Below are 12652 nucleotides of genomic sequence, written 5' to 3' on the forward strand. Positions count from 1 at the left end.
GACTCCTGGCGACCACAGAGCCCTGTGGTTATCTTTGGTAGAATACAGGAGGGGTTTACCATTGCCCTCTCTGGTGCAGAATGAGATGATGCCTTTCAGCATCTTCCTATATCACTGCTGCCCAATATGGGTGTTTCCCATAGTCTGGGAAACATACCAGCGGGGATTCGAACCAGCAACCTCTTGTTCCTTAGGCAAGTTACTTCCCCACTGCACCGTTAGGTGGCAGCTAAAGCGGGGTCAGAAGTCTCACCCTGGCCCCGTCACTCACCTCCAGCAGTATACCACTCATGGTTACAGCGGCATACATCTGAAGAGGCAAACACTGTATCTGTAATGGCAGGCATTTTCATGATCTGAACAGGGCTTATGTTCATCACACCAGTCACTGTGACACTACAATCACTCTCAACTTAGGAGCTATAAATACAATCCTAAAACAAGTCTTTTCAACAGATGTATATTTTTCCGTCTCAGTTTCATTTGGGGTTTTTAGAGCAAGTGGTGGTGAATGCGAGCGGGAACCAATGAAGTGTAGGTGTGGACAAGATCTACTGTTTAATTCCATACTCTGCAAATAAACACCCAGATTCCGGTTATCTTGAACTCAGTTGGAAAACACCAAATATTCCAGCCATACTGTAGTAAAACACACTCCCAAACCCATGTTATGAGAGCTATGTAGGGAAGGCCACAAATCACTGTGATTTCCCGCTCCCAATGAGAAAAACCACATATTCACTGTTGTGGATCACTGACCTGAACAAGGAGCAAGCCCCGTTTGTTGCTTTTTCTTCTTTTTCTTCTTATGATTGGATTTCCTGTTTTACATTTTATTGTGAACTGCGTTATGTAAATGAGGTTTTTTTAGGAAAGTAGTATAAAATGTTGTTTTTAAAATAATAATAATAATAAATATTATTGTTAGATCCATGAAAAGACATGATGACCACATGTTTAAGATAGTGCACACCTAAGCTAATTATGGACAGAGGCAACCTCCGAGCTCATCAGCCACCTCCTTTTCAAATGGTTGTTGCTTCTGCTGCTATGGCTTCATCAGCAACCATTGCTTCTCATCTCTGTCCCCTCCCTAAAATGTGTTGGGGACAAAACAGACACGTTATCCCCCCAAACAGCACTTGTCTTCTCCACTTTCCTTTTGGGGAGGAGTCAGATGTAACTATTCTTGGAGGGCCATGATTGAATTTAATTATCAGAAGGGAGGGGGGATCTTCTAAGCACCTGGCAACACCCCTGATTATGGATAATGATATGCCTGCAAAGTGCAACAATACTTCAGATCAGCATTATACTACAGGGTGATGCCTGTCGTTTGAACTGAGAATTAAACCAGTTCTGCCCATAGTACATATGCAATAAGAAGCAATGAATCCGATCATATGCATATAGATGTATATGGATAAGTATTCCAAACGCTCACAATGCTAGTGTGCATAAAGGGGGAAAACATCTGAGGAAAGAAAGGAAAGTAATCCTAGGATTATATAACTGGCTTCTGTTCCTAGTCCTCCCCCTGCCCAGCTTCCACTGGAAGTTTGAGTGGAAGGGGTTGGCTCAAGACTGATCACCATATCTGGGGTCATGAACGAATTTTCCCAAGGTCAGATTAGTCAATGACATTAGTGCATTAGTAATTAACACACACACCCCCCAACCCCAGCTGCATGTCTCCTATTTATCTGTCCTCCACCACTTGTATATTATTTATAGAGGCACAGGGCTGTTTTACACATTGTTCAGACTGAAATGATAGACTCGAGGGTATTCAGTTTTGTTCAGTGGACTGTATCACTTCAGGCTGCTGGTGGGGGAATCATATTTTAAAATACTCCCCCTTCTCATAAAAATCTTCCTGCATCTCATTCTGCTTAACATGTAGAACAGCTCACAGATTCTATCTCGTAAAGCCAAACCTTGCAGTTCTCCTTGGCTGATCTGTAAGTGGTAGCTGAGTACGTCGTGGAATTGTTCAGCCCATGGAACATTCTCCTTTCTTCCTCTTCCTGCCAGGCCCAGCCTGCCAGTGACCATTTGGCACCAGGCAGCCTCTACAAGCTTCCTTCTGTGGGCCTAGCACATAGGAGCACATGTGTATTGGCCCTTGTTATTTCAAAATATTGCAGGTAAATATCTTTCTTTTTGCCATAGGAACAATTTCTTTTACTAGGGACAACTGATATACGTAAGTGCAACTGATATATGAAAAGAGCTGCTGCTAGATCCAGCAGGTGGATCCCTTTTCTGTAGTGTTTGAGGAGTGTGGCATGGAGTGCTGGGCCAAAGTATTGGGGAATGGGATTCTGATTCCTATCTCATTCAGTGTTCCAATGTTTGAGCCAAACCAAATAGTCCCTGTCTCATTTTCTCTCTGTCTGTAAGAGTGATAATGATATTGGCCTCTGGTGCTTAGATAGCCAAGGAAAATAAGTGATAAGGAGAGCTTTTATTTCCAGACTGGCCTACACTTACCAGTTGCTATTCATATTTTATTTCCACTGCTCCCTTCACCATGGCCTCCAGATCATCGACACCAGATATTTTACTGTCATGGGATGTTCCTCAACAGTTGCACTTAGAAACCAAGAACAAAACCCGGGTTGAAATGCTGCCTGCAGTGGGAAAGGAACAATTATGTCTGAATTTTGTTTGTTTGCAATTTCCCTGAACCACTTCCTCTGGTCTCCTCCTCTCCTTGCTTTATGTTCTGTTTCATTCCATATCTGTCAGCCTCTCCAGCTGTTTATTGTTTTTAGGGACCACAGCTTTAGGTTGCGTGTCGGATCTGTTCCTTCAATGTTGAGATCTCAGTGTTTACAAATTGCATCTGTTTTCCTTTTGGCTAATCACTGAGATCATCTGAGGTGATCCCTATGGGGCAGCTAATTGGACAGTGATGGAGATTGTTCTGGCATTTGCTGCCTCCATGCCTTCATATGTTAACTGAAAGGCACAAAAATGGCAATTTAAAAACCCCATCTACAATGCTTTGTGTATCCATTTTATAACTATTGCCATTCCCATTTCATAACTATTGTCACACATAGGCTGAATCTGGACGTAACGTGAAACCGGAGTTGAACAAGGTAGAGGTTGGCACTCCATTATGTCCAAATTCATGCAACCATGTTTTTGCAGCAAAAGCGAACTGCGGTTTGCCTCTCCAAGCTCCAGTTTGAACCTTCAGTTTGCAGTAAGGTTCATCGCTGAGACCTGAGGTTTGGCCACTGATGTGTTACGTCCAAATGCTGATGGCACCATAACCATGGTTCCGTGAGGTTTTTGAAACCACAGTCATAGAGATGGTGGTACAGACCTGCCTGGGATCGTGCCCGCTCCATGTCTGTGGCACTTTTCACTGGCCACTTCTCCAAACACCAGCCCCCAATACCCCCAAACCCCTCTCCCTGGAAACATGCTTGTGTGGCACAGTTTTGTTGCAGGACTCTTAGTAGGTGGGCAGTGCAATCACTGTCAGAAGCAGCACTGGCTTGGCATGGCATTTAAAGGCATTTAAATGCCCTTTCCATGTTGAGGAAAGGCAGACCATTCTGAAAAGGCACAATTGTGCTCAGCATGCCCCCTTCACAATTGTGGCCAGCTGCAGCTGCTCTGGTGATTTGCTGACACTTTGTCCACAGTCTGGCTATGGAGCTTGCTCAGCAGCTTAGAGCAGGGAGAGGCCACTCTTCCCTGAAACTGGAGGCTGCCGAATGGTTGGACAGAAGTCTTTGATGTGATTCATGGTTTCAAATTGAAAGGGTGGGTTTGTCAACCTCCAGTTTCATGTTACATGCAAATTCGGCCAGAGTAACCTGATTCCAATCTTAAGCAAATGTATGTGGGAATTAGGCAATTGACACAAACCTTTGCTCCCTCTTAAATATTGGTGATCCCCCCCCATCATGGATGGATAATGAAGTGGTAAAGCAATCATCTGAGCAATCCACAATAGCCCCAGCTCCTGCTAGAGAGACAGTGTGGCAAGTCCCATTAAAGCACAATCAGAAGTTTGGCAAGTCCCATTAAAGTGAGTGTATATTAAAAGATCCTCATTAACTTCCAGTTTGTTTCTGGGACCAGTTCAAAGTGCTGATTTCGGCATATGGGGCCCTAAATGGTCTAGCATCAAGGTACTTGTAACCTGAAGAACTGCCTGAAAGCCAGTTGTCTAGGTTGACTGACAGGTGAGATAATAATTGGATGCCCAATTGGATCTCTGGTTGCTGCTAGCTTCAAAGGGTAGGTGGGTGGATACAAGAGAAAGGGCCTGCCACCTTTTCTGAGGTTGCATCCTACTTTTCATCATCATCATCATCATCATCATCATCATCATCATCATCATGCTCTTCTGCTCATAGAAAACTCAGTGAATTACATCAATGAAAATGCAATATAACAATTACAAAAATTACGTCTCAAAACAGTGCAAATTAACAAATTATAAAAACAGCAACATAACATCCATTTTAAAAAGCAGCAGCAATTCTATGCCTTTTGATAGCTGCTAGGATGACCATCAGTTACTTTATTATTTATTTATTATGTATTTATTATACCGTATGGCCACATTCACATGAATTGTGGAAATGGAGTTAAACAGGGCAGAGGTTGGATTCCGTGACCAGAGGTTGTCCTCTCCCAACTCCAATTTGAACCTTCGGTTTATAGTGAGTTTCGCTGCTCCAACCTGAAGTTTCAAGGTGGCCATGTTACATCTGAATGCAGATGGCTCCATGACCTAGGTTTTGTGCTGTTTCTGCTCCGGAAGCCATAAAGAGGGTGGTGCAAACTAGCCCTGAAACGTGCCAGCTCTATGCCTGCTGTGCAACTTGCTGGCTGCTTTAGGAGAACTTGCCCTGCTACCCAGTCCCCGTGTTCCCCTAGCTGGTGCCTGCCAACAGGGATGCCACGCTACGGTCTTTAAAGTACTGCAAAGTAAACAGCAGCAGTGGTGGGTGGCATGTGCCACAAAGCTGATCAGAACCTGGGAAGTTTGAATGGGGGAAAGGATATTCCCTGGCACTTCCCTACTTTCCCCACTTGGGGCTGCCCCAACATTTAGGCTTCCACTGTGTCTCCTGCTGCTCCCTTGGCCAATCTGCAGGAAAGAGGGGTGGAATGATAGGGTGGGGAGATCCACACAACTCAAGTGTAGAGGGATTATTTGCAGAAACATCCACAGTCCAGATGACACCATAAGCCTGGCAGCTTCCCCTACCCCCGAACCCGCCACAAAGATGACACATGCCAAGGGATGACACTCTGTCTTTGTCAAAGGTCAGCACCTGTCATTTCTGGTTGACCATGCCATATCTATATCTATATCTATATCTATATCTATATCTATATCTATATCTATATCTATATCTATATCTATATCTCTTTCAGCCTGTTAAAATAGTGGGCGCTAGTCTCTCGAAAATTGATGCCCATTGCTGTGTTTGCCGGCCACGCCATCGCCATCTTTTCCCTCCCCACGGTTGGGCTGGACCTGCAGCCGCCGTCTCTGTCCTTCCTGTGGCTGGGTTGGACCCGCCCCCGTCGTTTTTCCCCTCCTGGCGGTCAGGCCAGACCGGCCGTCGCCATCTTCCCCCTCCCCGCAGTCGGGCCAGACCTGCCGCCGCTGCCTCTGTTCTTCTTGCGGTCGGGCCGGACCTGCCGCCGCCGCCTCTGGCCTCACCGCGGCCGGGCTGGTTCCGCCCCCGCCGCCAAGAGTGCCGCCTGCCACTGCCGCCTCTGCCCTCCCCGTGGCCTGGCTGGTCTCATCACCACCGCCTCTGGCCTCCACAGGGCTGGGCCGGACCCGCCGCCACCGCCTCTGACCTCCCCGTGGCTGGGCCGGACCCGCCGCCACCTCTGGCCTTCCCGCGGCCGGGCCGACCAACCGGCCAACATGGAGGCCAGCGCCTGCGTCCTTGTCTCCCTCGGCTCTTCTGCGCACGCGCACCACGCATGCCCAGAACAGCCGAGGGAGACACAGACGCAGACACCATCCTTCGTCCGAGACACGGACACACGGCAGGGATCTTAATATATAGGATATATATAAAACCAAATTGGTAGGGGAAGGGTGGCCCAGCCCCTTCCCCTTGTGTGGAAGTATGCAGTCTCTGGCATTACTCATGAGAAGGATCATCCATCTGGAGCCGTATCCCATCCCTTCACAGGAGAGATTCCTCCTGGGTGATGATGAAGGATACTGCTCTGCAGTGGACAACTCCCTTATGAGAGTGGAAGGCCATGGAGACACCCTGGCACTACTTACTTACTTATTTAGCATATGTGTATCCTGCCCACTACCGAAGTCTCTAGGTGGTTTACCACATTAAAACAAACCAAGAAATTTTAAAACAATTGAAAACATATAAAAGTTCAAATTAAAGTAGCTAAAAACCACTAAATCTCTAAAAAGCCTGGCTGAAGAGATGTGTCTTCCGTTGTTTCCTAAAGGTCAACAGGGATGGGGTAGCTTTAATCTCAGCAGGAAATGCATTCCCCCCTGAGATGGGGGAGCACCGCTGCATCAGGAGCACCCTTGCATCTCATTGCAGGATGGATTCTTTCCAGGCTGTGATGATTCTCCCCAGAGTGGACCACTCCCTCATGAGAGTGAGAGGCCATGGAGACATGCAAGTGGGCCAGAGGGGTAATGCCACCCAGACTGGTTGCTTGATCAACTCAACTCAAGCATTGCCAGCCGACTCGGCAGGGATCATAGGGATCAGACAGGGGATCCCCACACCTGAGATTCCCCGCAGTGGCTGATCTGCGTACGCTGCTATGCCAATCAAAGCCCAAGAAGTTTGAATGGGAAGTGGGCTCTATCCCCGGCACTTCCCCACTGTACCCACCCAGGTCCTCCCGGACATATGGAGCGGCTGGCAGGCCATTGGAACATGTAAGGGCTTAGTGATGAGGGGAAGGTACAGATCATGGCTCTATTATTAACCAGGGAAAACAGGGGCCCCACATGAGTGGGAACCCCTAGGTTTGAATAGCCTAACTCATGAGAATGCAGTCCAGCAGAGAACTGAGGCCCACTGGGCAGGGCTGTCCTTAGGGCATGGCAAGCAGGGCAACCGCCATGGGCCCCACTCTTTTAACCCCCACTAGAATTAATTGGAAAGGGGCCTCACACTGTCTGATTTGCCCTGGGCCCCGTGCCCCACCTGGGCTTTCTATGGACAGCCCTGCTGCTTGGACCCTGGACCTCCCCAGTGGACTGGCCCTCTCATGAGAAGACTAATCCCCAGCTGGCAAGCTGACAAGGGGGTGGGAATGTGTTGGGGGTTTCTGGTCTGCTTCCTCTGGGTTTGCCATCACTACACCCTCCCTTGTTATGGTGGACTATACCTCAGGATCATTTGCCCTCCCTTGGATACACATTCCCTCCTAGGAAGTCATCATGACCCTTTCCCAGGGTTGCAGGAAAACTGCCCCTCTACATCTCCCCCTTTCACATTTTATGTGCTAGTGTGAGACTGTTTGTCTGCAGGCCTCTTGCAGGGGTTGTGGTGCAAGTGGTGTGAGGAGAAGGGTTTAAAAGCTATTTAATAGGGTTTAAATGTCCTTTCCCAGTGGAGGGTAGACTGTCCCTGCCAAAAATATTTGATCACGCTGCACACATCCCCTTCAAGATCATGGCCAAATGCCTGAAGCCCTGATGACATTCACACGCCTTGCCCAGAATCTGGCGATGCGAGCATTGCAGAGCTTTCTGGGATGTGGACTCGGCGGAATAGGTGGAGGGAGGGGCACTCCTTCCTGGAAACCTGTGGCTGCTGGACTGCAGTTGGATGAACATCTGCAATGCGATTCATGGTTTCAAAAATTAACTGCGGGTTTGGCAACCTCCAGTTCCTTACCTACAATATCAGAACAGTTTCCCCATGGTCTAGGCCAGGGATTCTCAATGTTGGGTCTCCAGATGTCATTGGACTTCAACTCCCATAATCCCCAACCAAAGACCACTGGGACTGGGGATTATGGGAGTTGAAGTCCAATACCATCTGGGGACCCAATGTTGAGAATCCCTAGTCTAGGCTATGGTATACATAGTTAAATTACCCATACTCATTGGAATGTGGGATGGGAAGGAGGTATATCATATTTATTTATTTAATGTCCAGGCTACTTTTCTACTTGCGTATTTGAGGCAGTATACAAGCTAGAAAGAATCTATAAACAAATGATTCATAATAAAATGTCTTTACAATTAAACAATAAAACCGTAATCAATTTATTCAGGGATGGGACATATTTCTATTATTTTGGAATAATACGTAAGTAGCATGGATGGGTGGGCTGCAGCAGCAAGCAAGCCTGCCAAACAGAGCTGTGTAGAGCCATGACAATCCTGTACTGCTGGTTAGATGCCAGCCTGGGGTGGGGTGGGGTGGGGTGTGGGCGGGGCAGAAACACTGGATTCCTTAAAGCACCTACAGCACAGACAGACAAAAAGAGAGCTCATTCCATAGGGGAAATAACCCTAAAGAATTGTCCTGAACAAGTATAACTGAACACTTTACTGTTCCAAGTAGTTGGACAGTAAGCTAACACGTTGTCACAATTCCCACCTAACCCATTGCCCAGTGGTTCCCAACCAGGGTCTCTCCAGATGTTGCTGAACTACAACTCCCTGCATCCCCAGCCACAATTTGTTGTGGGTGGGAGTGCTGGAAATTCTATTTCAGCAACATCTGGAGGATGTTGGGACATCTGGAGGATGTTCCCTGGTTGGGGACCACTGCCTTGTTCCACTGCCTGGTTGGGAACCACTGCCATAGACTAAAAGGACACAAAGCACGGGAGAAACAACCAGACTGCTAAGAAAGGTGGGCGAGGAGAAGGAACATACTATGGTTGAAGCTGAAAGGATTATGTACCAGGTAGAGGCTGACCTGTTTACCCTGTGCTTTTGATGAGCATGGATTTTGCTCTTTTATTAATTAGTGTTTGCATGGTTATTATGACTTTTTAAATAGTTGGTTGTTTAGTTTGAAGAGGTTTATTTCCCCCTTTACTCAATAGCTATTGGAATTGTTCTATGTTGTTTTTAATTTTTAGATGAGTTAGCAAAGTTTTTATTAGCTACTGAAAATTCCTTTGATTGAGACAATCTTTTCCTGCCTCCAATTTGCTGCTTTATTATTGTTAAATAGCACATGGTGGTAGAAAGGTGTCATAGAAATATTTTAAATAAATTCTCCAGGGGAGACCTGCTAAAACCAGTGGGAATGCTCAGGAGCAATTTTAACTACTGAGGTTGTAGCTAAAGAATGTGATCCAAATACCTACTGTCCTGCCCTGATGGTCCTATGGTCCCCGCATCCCTACCAAACACCAAGCATACCTAAAATACTGCATGACCTATAGATCATAAAATGACCTCCAATGCTTCAGTAATTGGTGGGATGTCCTGCTCTGGCTTCCTATTGCTTCCTTGCCAGTCTGATCTGGCAAGGTCTGATTAGGAGAGGAGAGCAGGTCTTGTGGTAGCAAGCATGACTTGTCCCCTTAGCTAAGCAGAGTCTGCCCTGGTTGCATATGAAAGGGAGACTAGAAGTGTGAGCACTGTAAGTTATTCCCCTCAGGCGATGGAGGTGCTCTGGGAAGAGCAGAAGCTTCCAAGTTCCCTCCCTGGCCTCTCCAAGATAGGGCTGAGAGAGATTCCTGCCTGCAACCTTGGAGAAGCTGCTGCCAGTCTGTGAAGACAATACTGAGCTAGATAGACCAATGGTCTGACTTAGTATATGGCAGCTTCCTATGTTCCTATGATCTGTTTTCCTCTAATCCTTTCTTTGGCCAGGCCTGGGTGGATTCATGGGCTAAATCACTACCGATTATCCTTCAAGTTCCACCTTCAAGACTGACTGTAGGTTTCATTTCCAAGAGCAGAGGTGACCCTTCCACACGGCGAGGAGAGGCGATTGCCTCAGGTGGCAGATTATTGAGGCATGGGTAAGTTACCCTCTGCTTCCTGCAACTGCAAGTGGGGCTATATTCTTTCTTCTAAATGGTTCTCTTTCAACATGTATGTGTGTATGAGCCCTTAGAGTGAGTTGCTATCCTCCACCTCCTCCTCCTCCTCCTCTTCCCCCCCCTCCTCTCTTAGAATATCTTTTCTCAGAGTGCTGGGCCCACTAATGCTTGATTTAGCAGAACATGCTGCCCAGTATCCACAGGCATTAGTAAAAATCCATTGTCACTCCTAGTGCCCCAACATAGCTTGTAGTGATGTGGAGAGTTTATATTTAGTGAAGTGATTCAATGTAAATCCCCTGTTCCGCTCCTCTCCCCCATACTGAAATAACTGTGATGCCTCGACAGCTGTAAACATCAATGAAGCTGTTACCACGATGAAAGGGAGTTCAGTTCAATGCAATCTACAAATAACTCTTCCAAATAAAACCACATGGAAAAATTTTGCTCTCCACAATCTACTGGCTAAAGAAGCAGGGAAGGTCTTAATGCCGAGGTGGTGACATCTGGATCGGGCGCTCTATACAAGAAGCCATTTTTCTTTTCTACATCTGTTGCAATGTTTTATGGTGGGAGCAAACCTTTCCCATATAGAGCAAGTGGCTTCCACATGCTTTGATGATGGTGCATCACTTTAATATAAACCAGAACAAATGCTAAAGGAAAATCACAGTCATTAGATGTGCCCTGGCTATTCCTTTTAAGGGTCCTGCATGCTTCATTAAGGAGGTCCAGGTGCTGGTATCAAATCGGTGCCAGTGGTTTTTTCAGAGAATTGATCTCTTTCTTTCTGATTCTCATAATGCAATTCAAAAAGGTGCTATTCAGAAGGGTAGATATACTGAAGGCTGGCCAAAGATGGCTTGAATTTTCTGACTCATAAATAGATAAGACAATCTTTGGGGCATGATCAAGCCAAAGGTAAACATTTTCAAATTTCATTGATTTTAGAGGGAAAGCTGTAAGCATGTGACACGCTCTCTCATTGTGAAATTGTAGGGATCCTTGGCTTGGCTTGGAGATGGAGTCTCCATTGTGCCTTATTTTTTTTGCAAGTTTGATTTTAAGAAAAATCTCACCCAGTCCTTGATAGCTATCTTTTGTTGTTATTTGCTTCCTGCCATTACATGACGTAGTCAGCCCTGAAAAGCATATTTTGTAGTGAGTGCCTTTGGTAGCAGCTTCACTAAGGATACCTTCTGTGGCTGCTTGTGAAAATGTTTTGCACTGGGGGAGGACCCGGAGGCTTAGAACTAGGGGCTGGATAGAGATGCACCAGATTGAGATTCAGCTGGCCAAATCGTGGGCACCTCACTTTAAAATTGAGGGCTTACACAGCCCCTTTAAAGCAGAGGAGAACAGGTCCATACATGCTCCTCCTCTGCTCACCACCATTGCTGCCATCCTGGTGCTCCCCCAACTATACTCACACACTGGCAGGGTGTCTCCCAGCTGCCCCGTGTGATGCCTGCATGCACATGGCCTCTGCACATGCATGGTGGCAATTTGCATGGCCAACAACCATGTGCAGAAGCCATGTGCATGCCGGCACCATGCAGGGGCAACTGGGAGACATCCCACCAGTGTGTACAGCATAGCCGGGGGGAGCACTGGGATGGCAGCAATGGTGGTGAGCAGAGGAGGAACAGGTATAGACCTGCTCTCCTCCACTTTAAAGGGGTCGTGCAAGCCCTCGATTTTAAAGGGAGGTGACTGTGATTCGGCCAGCCGAATTGCATTTCAGCACATCCCTAGGGCTGGAGGCTGAACATGGAGTAGCCCAGATACATCTTCACTCTCAAATTAAAGGGGTGGGGGAAAGTCCCCATCCCCTCCACAGGGTTTATGTATCAATGCCATCTTCTTTGAATAGCTGGAATATAAGGGGCTGTTGATTTAATGTGGCTGCCAGTTTTTGTTCTTGCCAGTTTTTGCTCTTCTTTCTGCAGACTGTGAACTCCGAACATCAAGCAACACAGGAACAAAATATGTTGGAACCTTATATGTGACTTAAGAAGGCACCCATTCAAGGTGTGTGCATGGAAAGGGCTCTTATATCAGAAAGATAGAAGCCCCATTCACATGTTATGTTCTATGCAAGTACAATCTGTGTACAGTATATGCATGTGCAGGTCTGTGTTCAGTTGTTTACACATTGGGCCAATTATGTTCAACACATCTACAGTAGTACATTTCCTAGCTTTACCATCCACTTGAGGGTTTTTGTTTTGTTTAACCCAGGTTGCCTTTTAAAATCAATGCATGTACAGTCATTCACACAAAAATATGTACACCTGTACAGACACCTGTACATATGTATAGTATAATGTCTGTCTAGGACTATGATATATATCTTAAAGTACGCAAATATGACCTTCAATGGAATATTGTAGTGTATCACCAGCCCTTAAGAGGAGTGCTCCTGTTCAGGGCTGAAACTCTTGCATTGCTATTCAGGCCTTGTGGGGGTGCGGTGGGTGAGTTTCAGAAAGGGAAAGCGGGGAAAGGACATCGATTTTCCTGCCTGCTCTCTCAAGGCCTTCCCCTGCTGTACTGTGCAGTGCTAGATGGACAACTCTTGGACTAGCTGCCAGCTGTAGTGGCCACTGAGGGCGCCAGTGGAGGGGTGGCGAGAGGCACCTTTAAG

At 46.7% G+C, this 12652-nt stretch overlaps 1 long non-coding RNA gene across 1 annotated transcript; it reads left to right on the plus strand.

Annotated features, from left to right (window-relative positions):
- Window positions 1-2043: 2043 nt before the first annotated feature.
- LOC128324849 (uncharacterized) lies at window positions 2044-12084 on the plus strand. Its single transcript, XR_008307132.1, has 3 exons — window positions 2044-2147; window positions 9833-9984; window positions 11955-12084. It is a non-coding gene; the product is annotated as an uncharacterized LOC128324849 (long non-coding RNA).
- The last annotated feature ends 568 nt before the right edge of the window (window positions 12085-12652 follow it).

Source organism: Hemicordylus capensis, chromosome 4 (assembly GCF_027244095.1).
Source record: "Hemicordylus capensis ecotype Gifberg chromosome 4, rHemCap1.1.pri, whole genome shotgun sequence".
NCBI lineage: Eukaryota > Metazoa > Chordata > Lepidosauria > Squamata > Cordylidae > Hemicordylus > Hemicordylus capensis.